The 12,214-nt window shown below is 31.9% G+C and overlaps 1 pseudogene; it reads left to right on the forward strand.

The window, feature by feature from the left end:
• Window positions 1-8,296: 8,296 nt before the first annotated feature.
• LOC120591327 (uncharacterized) lies at window positions 8,297-8,415 on the forward strand (annotated as a pseudogene).
• The last annotated feature ends 3,799 nt before the right edge of the window (window positions 8,416-12,214 follow it).

Genomic DNA, 12,214 nt, shown 5'->3' on the forward strand with positions numbered 1-12,214 from the left:
CAGAATCCTGCTATATGGTAATGATTACTATTAAACTTTAGAGCTTTACACAATTATGAAGCCAATTAGCTTCTATGACCAAAAGTTCCTTTCTAATTCTAAATTGACAGGGTTACTTGTAGCCCTAAGCCTAATCTCCAAGTCTTTTTTTTTATCGTCTTGCACTCTCAAATTCTAAATGTAATGCTCAATATTGTCTGAAGGAAGACCATGAGGGCTAGAAATTAGGATGCTTATATTACTGTCCCGGTTTACCCATCGCAATTATATAATCTTAGCTCACTAGCTGTCTTTAGATATACATTACCATGGATGAAATATAGCTAACAAAATATTACAAAGCATGATATATTACAGAAAGAAAATCAGACAAAGATGAATGGCATCCAAAATATACAAAGAACTCATACAATTCAACAACAAAAAAATAAATAATCCAATTAAAAAATAGGCAGAGAACCTGAACAGACACGTCTCCCAAGAAGACATACAAATAGCTGACAGACATATGAAAAGATGAATAATTTCACTAGTTAATAGGGAAACGCAAATCAAAACCACAATGAGATACCACATCACATCTGTTAGAATGGCTATCATCAACAAGAAAAGTAATAACAAGTGTTGGAGAAATTGTGGGGGGAAAAGGAACCCTCATACACTTCTGGTTAGAATGCAAATTGGTACAACCACTATGGAAAACAGTATGGAGGTACTCAAAAAATTAAGAACAGAACTACCATATGACCCAGCAATCCCTCTTCTGGGTATCTACCCCCCAAATTTGAAAACATTTAACTATAAAGACATATGTACCCTGAGGTTCATTGCAGCATTATTCACAGTGGCCAAGACAAGGAAACAACTAAAGTGTCCTTCGATAAACGACTGGATAAAGATGTGGTACATATATGCAATAGACTATTACTCAGACTTAAGAAAAGATGAAATACTGACATTTGCGATAACATGGATGGATCCTGAGATCGTCAATCTAAGCAAAATAAGTCAGACAGAAAAAGTTGAGAACCATATGATTTCACTGATACATGGGATATAAAACTGAACAAGACAGACAAGCAAAAACTCATAGACAAAGACAATAGTTAAGTGGTTACCAGAGGGAAAGGGGGAGCGGAGAAGCTAGATAGTGGTAAAGGGGGTCAAATTTATGATGACAAAAAGAAATTTAATTTTGAGTACTGAATATACAATGCAATATACATATGATATGTTATTGAATTGTACACTCGAACCCTATTTAATTTTATTAACCAATGTCACTTTGATAAATTTACTTTAAAAAAATTAAAAAAATAAAAGTATAAAAAAATCAAAGGGCAAGAGAAGAGAGAGCCTAGGGGAGCAAAGGTTACTATACGATTTTAAATATTAGTTTTTAAAAATTATAAACCTAGATATTAAAATTCATGATAGCAGTCTTATGAGTTTGCTCAGATTATATTTACTCAATGTAGATCGCCACAGCTATCATTTCAATTTCCATTTTAAAAATATTTCTTTCTTTACTTGTCCCTGCTTAAGTGTACATTTACTTTAGTAGATACACACAATGATAGAGTGGACCCAATGCTTTAAAAATTCTCCTGTAGTTCTAACATTCTATAGTTCTTCCAGATCTGATTTTTAACACCTGGTAATTAATATTTTAACTAATGGCATCGATAGGGTAAATTTATTTTTAAAATTGTCCTCCAGTAGAAAGGATTGCAATGTTTTATTTTTCAACATGTAAAATCCATCTAGATATAGAAACAGCCTTGTCCCTGGCAGATATTTTAACATATGATCTAACTACTAATTTCCTGTTCTGATTTATAGCAATCTTTTATTTTTTAATTTGTAGGATAGAAGATATGTTTTTATACTGAACATGGCACAAAAGAGTACACTAGTTTCAGTTAAAAGTAGTTAGGAAAAGTAAATGCATAGTGAGTCAGGATGTGCCTGAAACAAAGGCTTTATGAAGCTTAGCCCTTGGCTAATAAAAACATTTCTTCACTTCTGATAGTGTCGGAATAGATAGGTCCTGAGTCTGACTATAAGAATGAATTATTCCAAGTGAAAATCCTGTAAATGCTTACTTAACTGTGTATGGTTAAAATTCTCAAGCAAGAAAAATTACAAAGAAAGCCTTGGGGTAAAGAACTAAGTATCAACATCACAATGAAATTTATAGTTTATCACTTCCAGTCAGATCATGTAATGGGACCTATATAAGCCTGTTATGTTTAAATAAATTCCTTGAACTTGTATATTTTTAGCATTGAGATAATCAGTCCTCCTACATCTATAATTTGTTGACATAATTAAACTACCCAATAGCACAACTTTTGATGGAAGCTTTAGATTTTCCTATGCATTTAGATTTTTTTACTTGTATTTGATAACTCGAACCACTTGATTTAGAATTCCCTGCTTGATATTGTAAAAAATTTACTTTGATTTGAATTTTTTAAGACTTAAAATGTTCTAAACTGTCACCTCTAATTATGGTAACATGTAGGCAATGAGGCATAATAGGATATCCAACTAAACTAGGTATGACATATCAGTTCCAAACTATATCGAATTTGGTATAATACCTCCTTTTACTTTATAAAATATTCTATTTCACTTTTTCATAATTTTAATATTCTTTTCATTCTAGATTCAGTAAGAAATATGTTTTAAAATTAGTGGTACAAAGTCTAACATCTTAAAACAATTAATAGATAATATGTCCTTAAATGTGCAGATGCATTTAAATATATTTATTAATAAAACCATTTAGGAAGGCTTGATTTACAAAGCATCTGCAAGGTATAGATAGCTGTTACTTTGCAGCAGCCCAAACTTTTGACTTTTATTAGCAATGCTCTGGGAAGCCAGGCATTAGATCCTACTGGAGTAATGAGATTAAAATAATTCAAGTGTGAGATTGTGTTCATATGCACAATGCCTCCTCCCCTAAGTCTCTGGTAAAGAAATTTTTGTTTATGTTCTCCAAATTCTTTATATTCATTTGATCTATTACTCTGTAGTTACCAATTTTTATTGTAGTGACTTATTGCTTATCTGAAACTCCTCCACAGAGATGGTTCTGTAAAATTCCTGTAAATGTCTTCATATGACGTGATCTCACATTCTGATTGTAGCTTCTGTTTGGCCCTTTTGATTTTGAAGTCTGAATCTATCATTCACAGCCTTTAGAGACAAACATGACAGTTCTTTCCTTTCAGATAAAGTAGTTAAGATCTAGTCCATAGAGACACTCGGGGAAAAGGCAAGCATTGTATTTATTAGGCCTAACTGAAAAGAGTGCTTTAACAGGTTAAGTGATTATTAGGCCTAAGAGTTTATTGACTCTGTTAAAAAAAATTCATTAAAAATTTTGAAAAAAATGCCAAGACATCGGTGAAGGAACTTTCAATGTTCTGGGGTATTGCCTCATAAACACACCCACAGGGAAATTATTACCTATGTAAATTTAGCAATGTGATCTTACATGTGAATTTGTGGATTTCTTACTCCAGGAAAAATTACTTTATTGTACAGTAGGACATTAACTGGTTTTGCATTTTACCTAGCAACCTTGTTTTAATATTTTCTCCCCAAAATATCTTTATAAGCAGTTCCACAAATGTCTTTTGAACCAGTTTTATCTTCTTTTTGGTTTCCTCATTAATTGAGTTAAAACACAATCTTTAAAGGTTCTTATAGTATGTTTGTGGGAGAGTCATATTTTTAACTTTAGGAAAATAATGCATTGCTAATTATGCAAAATAGGATAACTGAGATCAACTGAAGTTTTTATCCTGTTTCTTACTTTATATTTTAGTGTGGTGAGATCAGGTCAACTATTATGAAACAAAATGAAAATAAGTACAAAGTAATTTTGAATGCATAAAATATTGAGTGTATGCAATATGTGGACTGGGACTAAGCATTTTGGTATTTGTTATTTAACTTTTTAATTTTGAGGAAATAGAGGCAAAGAGACAAGGAGTTAAATAATCAGGTACAGACTACCATGTGAATAATAATTGACAAGAGCTTAAAGACAAACACAAATAATGAAGAAGACACTTAAGTGGTAGGAGAAGAAAACAATAGCACTCAGAGCACACTGAAGGTTGGACAGGCTTCTAGAAATGTAACAAACCTACATACACATATAAAGTAGATTAATGCCCATTATTTAGGCATAAGTAAATGTTTAGGAAATGGTTTCTTAACTTTATCTTGTATTTGCTTTCTCCTATCTGTATGAAGATAAGAAAACAGAAAGAAAATAAAATATAAGCTAGAGGATTAAAGCATTTTATAACCTAACTAACTCCAGAGTTATTTTTCTGAGATAAATATGTGATACTTTCTCCCTTGCGGGATCTTCTGTTAGATTCAAGTTATTGTCTAATGTCCTGTTAAAATAAGAGAAGACTGCTAACTTTCAGTTCTGCCTCAGATTACAGATAAAGAGAAGTGATTATATCTGAAGTATTTTTTATTTTAATTAAACTTTGTAACACATATAGTTAATTTCCCTTAAGAATACTTTGTGAAGTGACTGCCTGAGCAGGTTAAATGATAAGAGCTAGTCATAAAAATGCCTAAAATCTGGTCAAATCATTCAAGAAACTCCATAAAAGATAAAGTAAAAGATGAGACAAAAGATGATAAGTGATAAAGAAATATTTATAGATAAACCGTTTCATGTGGAATGTGGAATATTATTGAAGTTGATTAAATGAAAATTGTTTTATCTACAAAATGACTTTGAAAGATAATATGATATTCCTACTATAAATTAAGTAAATATCAAATTTATATTACAAATGATACTGTATAACATTCCTCACTAACCATAATTCCTCAATTTCTTTCTATTTTTAAAACTAACGGCCCTTTAATTTTTTCAGTGTTCTTGGCTTATGCCTCTCATTTAAACCAATAAGCATTTAATAAACAGCTATTGATATGCCACTGATATGGAAATATAGATATGGCCACTGCCTTTAAAGATCTCAAGTCTAACTGAATAGAAAGCACAGACAAAAAGCTTTATTAATAAACAGCTGGTTCTCAACATCAATACTACACCACTCAGTAAAAGCTGGTTATTATTTCATAAGTGTAATGTCCTTTATTTTAGTGTTGGAAATCAGGTTACTTATACATTCCTTTCGAATCTTATTTTACTCATAAAAAATAATTTTAGTAGGAATGTTCACCATATTAACTATTTCACTTTTCTATTGTGAATAATTTCAGATCCAAGATGTTTCTTAAATGAGGTTTCACATTTATCTCCCAATACAACTCAAATATTCTGAAACATAAATACCCCACAAAAACAAGTTAATGGATAGCAAGTTTATCACTTTGATTTTCAAAAGAAAATGCTTTATCCTAACTCATGTGGAAGAGAAGAGCATATTTACAGATGAAAAAAAAGATTCATTTTTTATTCAATTAGTTAAAAAAATTAAATGACTCTGATAATGATTAAAAAGTATTTTTTTGTAGTATTAAGTTCAAAATGATATACATGTAAATATTATAGATAAGTCTTAAAGTTTATAAAATATTCTTATTAGCCAATTATTTAGACATACATAAATGTTTAGGAAAGTTAAAATCTGTCAAAGCCCAAAATATGCCACTGTGCAAGATCCAACACGATTGGTCTGATCAGGTAGTCATGAAGGTTTATGACAAATAGTATACATTGAAGCAGATAAGTACAAAGTCCAAGAAAATAAAAAGTTAATAATTGGAAGTATTGGCAAATTCCAAAGACTTATGTTTACAAAATTAGACAGAAGCTAGTAAGTAGTTTGAGAGGTAGTGGGTCTCTCAAAAGATCATGACATAAATAACAGACTTACTTTACAAAAGTTAAATGAAAATTCCCCAGAGATTATCATGCCATCTATTATTGCCCCAACTACTCTACAAATGACTTCCTCAGGGAACGGATAACTTTTTCTCAACCTTTTCTACAGTGACACATATTCTTGATGGTGTTCATTCACCCAACTGAAGTGGCAGGTTAAACTAGACTAATGAAATTCCTGGAATACTTATCCTACTGCAAGAAGAAGCATAGCACATGAGAGCCAGTTTGCTGGTGTTGAGATTTAGCATGGCAGTAATAATAATAGCTCCTGTGGCCTCTTGCTCATTCATTTCAACGTGTTTTATTAAGCCACTACTATGTTTGTGTACTGGACTATGTGTTGAAGATACATTGATGAAAAACATAGATGTGGTCTCAGTTGTCACATTGTTTACTCAAGTAAAATGCTCTCATTAAACGAGCAACACAACAAAGAGCAATAGTGCTTCAAAGGGAAAAACACAGGTTAAGTGTGGCAATATATTTTTAAATTTTTTTTCTGTGAAAGTTTTTGAGAGACACTTTTATTACATAATGATCACATTAAACACATTTAATTATACATTAATAATAGACAATGCATTTATATACTGCAGTTCAAATATACAAACCTATTCTTTATTCCCTAGAATGAGTTTATCTTGCTGTAGATAGAGTATCATTGTTCTCATTATAAAATAAAAATACATATATACATATGTATATATATATTTATATTTATATTATAACTTAGTCTATACCAATTTAAAAATTAATTCCAATGTTCTTTCAAGTTAGCCAAAATTAATAGCCTCTGTTCAAAAATCACAAGTAGATTTAAAGTCTTAAGCATGCTTAAGATATATTTTCATGAGATTTTAAGAAAATCAATATTATAAGACAAAAATAGAATGCTTCTTGGAAAATGATTGCAAGAAATTTCATTATGTAATAGAAAATCAGCAGTTGTTTGAGACACAGCAATTGCTATATGCATGAATTAAAATAATCGTGTTTGGATCTTACATTAGAACTACTTTTCCCTTTTTTGGTTATCATTCAGGTGAGACCCTTGAATGACAAAGGCATATTATAACATGCTTTACAGTGACCAAAGGAATTCATAAATTGATGTAAATCTGATTATATTTCATAACATTATGAAGGATTCATATGTAAGATCCTTATTAATTTCCCCAGAGCTCTTAATGTCAACTTAGGTAAAATTAATTAGAACAACCATATTTTAGGAAAATTGAATCAATGAACAAAGACTACCACATATTTACAGGAAAAAGAGCAAATGAAAGCTGTTCCTAAGAAATGGAGTAAAGAGAGTTTGAGTCACTGGCAGATGTAGGAGGAGGAAAAAATAAAATAAAATTGTGACATCTGTAAAAACAGTTTTGGAAGTTTTACACACTATGGATGAACAGTAATTTACTCCTAGAAAGCACTTGCTACTGAGGTTGTGCAAATTCTTGTTTTTGGATAGACTTAGTTATTGATGAATCAGATTGCTTTTGGGAATTTTATATTATTTGAATTGCTAAAAAAAATTCTACTTATACACGCAAAGTCCATTTGCTTTATAGCATTACATCAGCCATAGGACATTTGGAGGCCAGTATCCTTGGAGACAAGGGCATCCTGGAAGTCAGATATTTTTAGGGCATCTCACCTAATAGGATAGATTTTGTGTAATACTTCTATTGGGGTTTATTTTTGGTAGTTATTTATATTTCTTTCAGATCAGAAAGGATCCTAGGAATATACCAAGTTAATTAGCATTATCTTAATTCTTCTAGTAATCTATCTAAATTGAGGTTCCATTTTACCTCTAATAAAGTATCATATCTATTACCTGTATTTACTTATACAATCAAGAGTTCTTGCCATTCCATGCTTTAAAAAAGAGATTCTGCAATCTTTCTGATTCTATCCCCAAATTTAAAGAGGCATTTGCTTACCTGTTGAATAATCCTCAGGTTCTCTGGATAGAGCATGTTCATTTTTGCTCACCTGTTGAGTAATCCTCTGCTTCTCTGGGTATAGCATTTTCATTTTTGCTTACCTGCCGAAAAATCCTCAGGTTTCTCTGAGTACAGTGTTTTCATGATAATGAAGTTCTATCTAGAGGAAGTCCTATCCTCTTCATTTACAAAGGGGACCATCTTTGGAAATATCTTCTCCAATGAATGAAGAATAATCTCAAACCTAGAATCAGAATGTAAAATAATGATTACAAAGCATTTTATAATTTTTCATTTTTTTGGACTTCTATAGAAAAAATATAAATGCAAATAAGAAAGGGAAAAGAAATGGACTTTAATATATTTTTAAATCTGAGCTGATTTCAAGACTTGAGGGAGAAGTGGTGGTAAAGAAGAGAAAATGAAATTTTAAAGAAAGGGAGTCTATGGCCATGCCACCCTGAATAAGATTGATCCTGTCTGATCTTGGAAGCTAAGCAGTGTCAGGCCTGGTTAGTACTTGGATGGGAGACCACCTAGGAAGACCAGGTGTTGTAGGCATAAAAAAAATAAAAAATAAGGGATTGTAAACTGACAAAGTCCTTGCAATCTATGAGGTCAACCAAGGGTTGCCTCTCCTAAAAAATAAAATAAAATAAATTTAAAAAATAAAGGAGGGCAATAAATGTAGAAAAGAAGTTATTAAAGATTAAAAAAAGAAGTTCGAGGTTTTTGTTCCCATAAAATAAATATGTATCAGAATAGAATGAATAGGTTGAAATAAAATTAAAATCAATAATAAAATATTAGAGCTGGAAAGACTTTAAGAAACCTTTAGTGAAAATCCCATTATACAGATAAAAAACAAATCAAAGCTCAAAATGCTTGATTTGCCTAAAGTCACACGACTATAAAAATTCTGAGCCATACCCATTTCTAAAACTAGCAGAGATCATTAAAAGGAAGAAAGAAAAAAGAAAAAGTAATATAATAAAAAGTAGACCTTAAGTCTTTGCTTCATTTGGAGGCTCTCATTCAGTTGGTTTGGGATGAATGAGACCCTAAAGTCTTATTTCCTTAGCAAACAACAGAAAACCATTAAAAAAAAAAAAAAAAAAGATGTGAACTAAAGTGGTAGAAAAAAGAAAGGATACACAAGGGCAGGAGAACTTGTTTTTGATAGCTTTTCCTTATGGATACATCTCTCAGTGACCACATGAGGAAAGGTGGCTGGGTTTGCATCAGAGTTCAGGTAGTTCTCCATTCTTCAGGCAGGCTACTCTATCTCAAAATATGTTTATGAGACTATTACCTCAAAATCACCAGAAAGGTGATGCACTTACTCTCAGGATTGGTTCAATATAACCTAATCAAAATCTCTATGGATAGGGACCTGACTTCTTGAGGGCAGGGTGAGAATGCTGTTTTACTTAGTATCCGAGATACCTTGTGCAGACCCTGGCCCTTAGGAGGTACTAGGTAAATATGTGATGGGTAAATGATTAACTTGAAAAATTACAAATAGTAAAACTTAATAAATTTCAGTGTTTTAAAAAATAATTAGACATGTCAACAACTGGATATGAATGTTTTTGTTGTTGTTCCTTTTTCAAACAAAGGGTTGGCTTTTGCATACTTCTAAAACTACCAGTTGCTGCTCTGGACTCTAGAGAATCAGAAAGAAGTCAGTTTGGGCATATAAAAATGATATATTTCAAGGATATCAAGAATAGATGGTTAGAAACTTGTTTTTTTAATTTGCAAAAGATATTAATCCAATTAGAAATCCATAAAAAAGTATCTAAGAGATTTTAATAACTGAAATAAAAATACTAATAATATGAGTGAAGGCGTAATATACCTGAAGGTTGAAATAAACTTGGAACAGTTTATTTCATATATATATGTCCTTTGCTTTTTCCAAGAACTATTTTTGCAAAATAGTCACTAGACTGCAGAGATAACCCACATAGACGATGTTATTAATATGCAATCTTCCTCCCTGAAGCAGTTTACATATGCAATATACAGCATCTGGACCTTGTAATTGAATTTTTGAAGTTCACTGTGGTTTGGGAGCTGCATATGGGTCAGTAATCATTATCCAGACACCATCGTTCATAGTACACATATAATTAATCAACTCATTAATTATGGAAAAAGAGTCTCAGGGAAGTCTAGCACACCTATTTCTTAAACAAATATTTTACCCTTGAGCTGCAAAAGTAGCATCTCCATTAGAAATTGCCTTAGATTACTGTTAGTGATTTATTTAGGGAGCTTTTAGAATAAGGTCCATGAGAAGAGTCAATATAAAAATCTTTCAGACATAGGACCCATTATATATCCCGAAGAATTTAATCACTTTCTGGTTAAATCACTGCTTTGGATCTTTATCTTTGGAAGCTAATGTCAATAACACTTTATTTTTAATTTAACTAAATTCAGCCAACTGTAGGGAAAACAAATCACGCTTTTTTTATTATTAGTTTTAGTAGATGGTTGCCAAGGTAAAATGGGTAATTAGGGAAAGTAAACTATTCCTCGGAATTTTTTTTTTTCTTATTACATATTAACAACCCCAGGTTGTTTAACAGAGACACTTTATAGATACATAAAGGAAGAAAAAAGTCTGTAAATACATTTTTTCACCTTCTTGGCTCATTATCTAACCTGACATAACCATTTTCTTTTCTCTATTCATCAATCCCACTTTTTTGCTATTTTTTCCCTACTCTTAGCAATTCATCTTCATTTTGCACTTACATTATGACCTACAAAACTCTGTGTAGAGATACATACAGCATTCATATGAAAAAGAGGCTAATTGTGTAAGACAAATATCAATTCTAAAATAATAAAAAAAATATAATCAGATATCAGCTCAAGGTAGAGATAGGAAAGACTGTTTAATGGACTTGCTGTGAAATGTATGGAGAGCTTCCGGAAGATGAACAGCTGTGTGCTCTCTTCACTGAAGCTAGAAATAACTTAGGCTTAAAATGAGAGACATGAAGAAGAGATTGCTGCCTGCAGGTTTCTAACGAGATTTCCAGTCAGGAACCACGCAATCCACAGAATTTCATTTCTTGTTAGATGCAGAGAAATATGAGATAATTTAGGGGCTATTCAATTTAGAGGAAGGAGGAACTATCAATTGATGTTTTAAGGGTTCCTCTTTTCCTAATATCACATTGCCCTGACTTCCCTGTTTTCCATCTCGGAGCCCCTCTGCTTTTAAATTATAAAATACCACACAGATCAATGTTTAAACTTCTAGCTATTTGGGCCAAGATGCTACAGATGATAATAAGCAAAGCCAAGATAAAGCTGAGCTGAAGTTTAGAACTGTCATTTATATCTCCCAATTTAATCCAGTTTTAAGCGCTTTTAGTGGAGAGCTGGCCATGGAATACCCACTGCGTCTTACTTATTAACTAGACACTAAAAATCTTTTTGATATCAATGAGGTACATTCCCAACTATCAAATTTGTCCCTGTGTCCCTGTTCCATGGTCTTTTGGGACACTTTGTTCCTTATACTGTTAAATAAAGCAATGTAGGAGAGTGTGATAAGTAGTGCGATGTAAAGGATAGAGATTGTGGGTGAAAAGTAAGCATTTAGGCAAAGGTAGCATCTCAAATAAAATTAACAAACTGCCTCAAGATTTTTTAGATAGATAGAAAGAGAAAGAACGAAAACAGATCACACAAAACCTGTATGTTAAGCTAAACAGTTTCATGGATGATATTCAAACATATTATCTCTAGAGTATTTTTTTTCCCAAAAGAAAGCTTTGAGGAAGTTTAATATGGAAATCAGATAAACAGAGGTGTAATTCCAGTTGGAGAAGCAGTAGGAAATCTGGAGTTTCTACCAAACCTCAGTGGATGCTGAAATAGTTTTGAAGCCGTTTCTGTTCACATAACAAGTTTTAAAAATACAGTCCTCGGTGCTAGAGGCAAGTTTTGAAGTAGCAAAAGGATATAATCAGATTTTCATCCTCACCTTTATGCAAGGCAATGTACAATTGTTCAGATCATATAAATACAGACCATTAGTATCTCCACTATGAGCCCTGCCTTAACCCAGCTATCATCACAACAGTGATGCCAGTAAGACTAGGAGAAAAAGAAAGGAGGGGTGCTCTAATTCCCTAATTAAGGTGGGGGCTGAGGGAGAAAGAAAGTACTACTCATCTTCCTCAAGTATGTACAGAGCTGAATTAAAGCAGTATAAGATCTTTTAAAATGGAAGTGTAGTTATTAACATTCCAGTATGTCTACTTAAATCGATTTTATAAATGCAAGATTTATTTTAGTTTTAATTATTCTTTTCTTCTTAAAATATCAGTCTCTA

This window comes from Pteropus medius, unplaced genomic scaffold (assembly GCF_902729225.1).
Source record: "Pteropus medius unplaced genomic scaffold, Ma_sr-lr_union100, whole genome shotgun sequence".
Classification (NCBI taxonomy): domain Eukaryota; kingdom Metazoa; phylum Chordata; class Mammalia; order Chiroptera; family Pteropodidae; genus Pteropus; species Pteropus medius.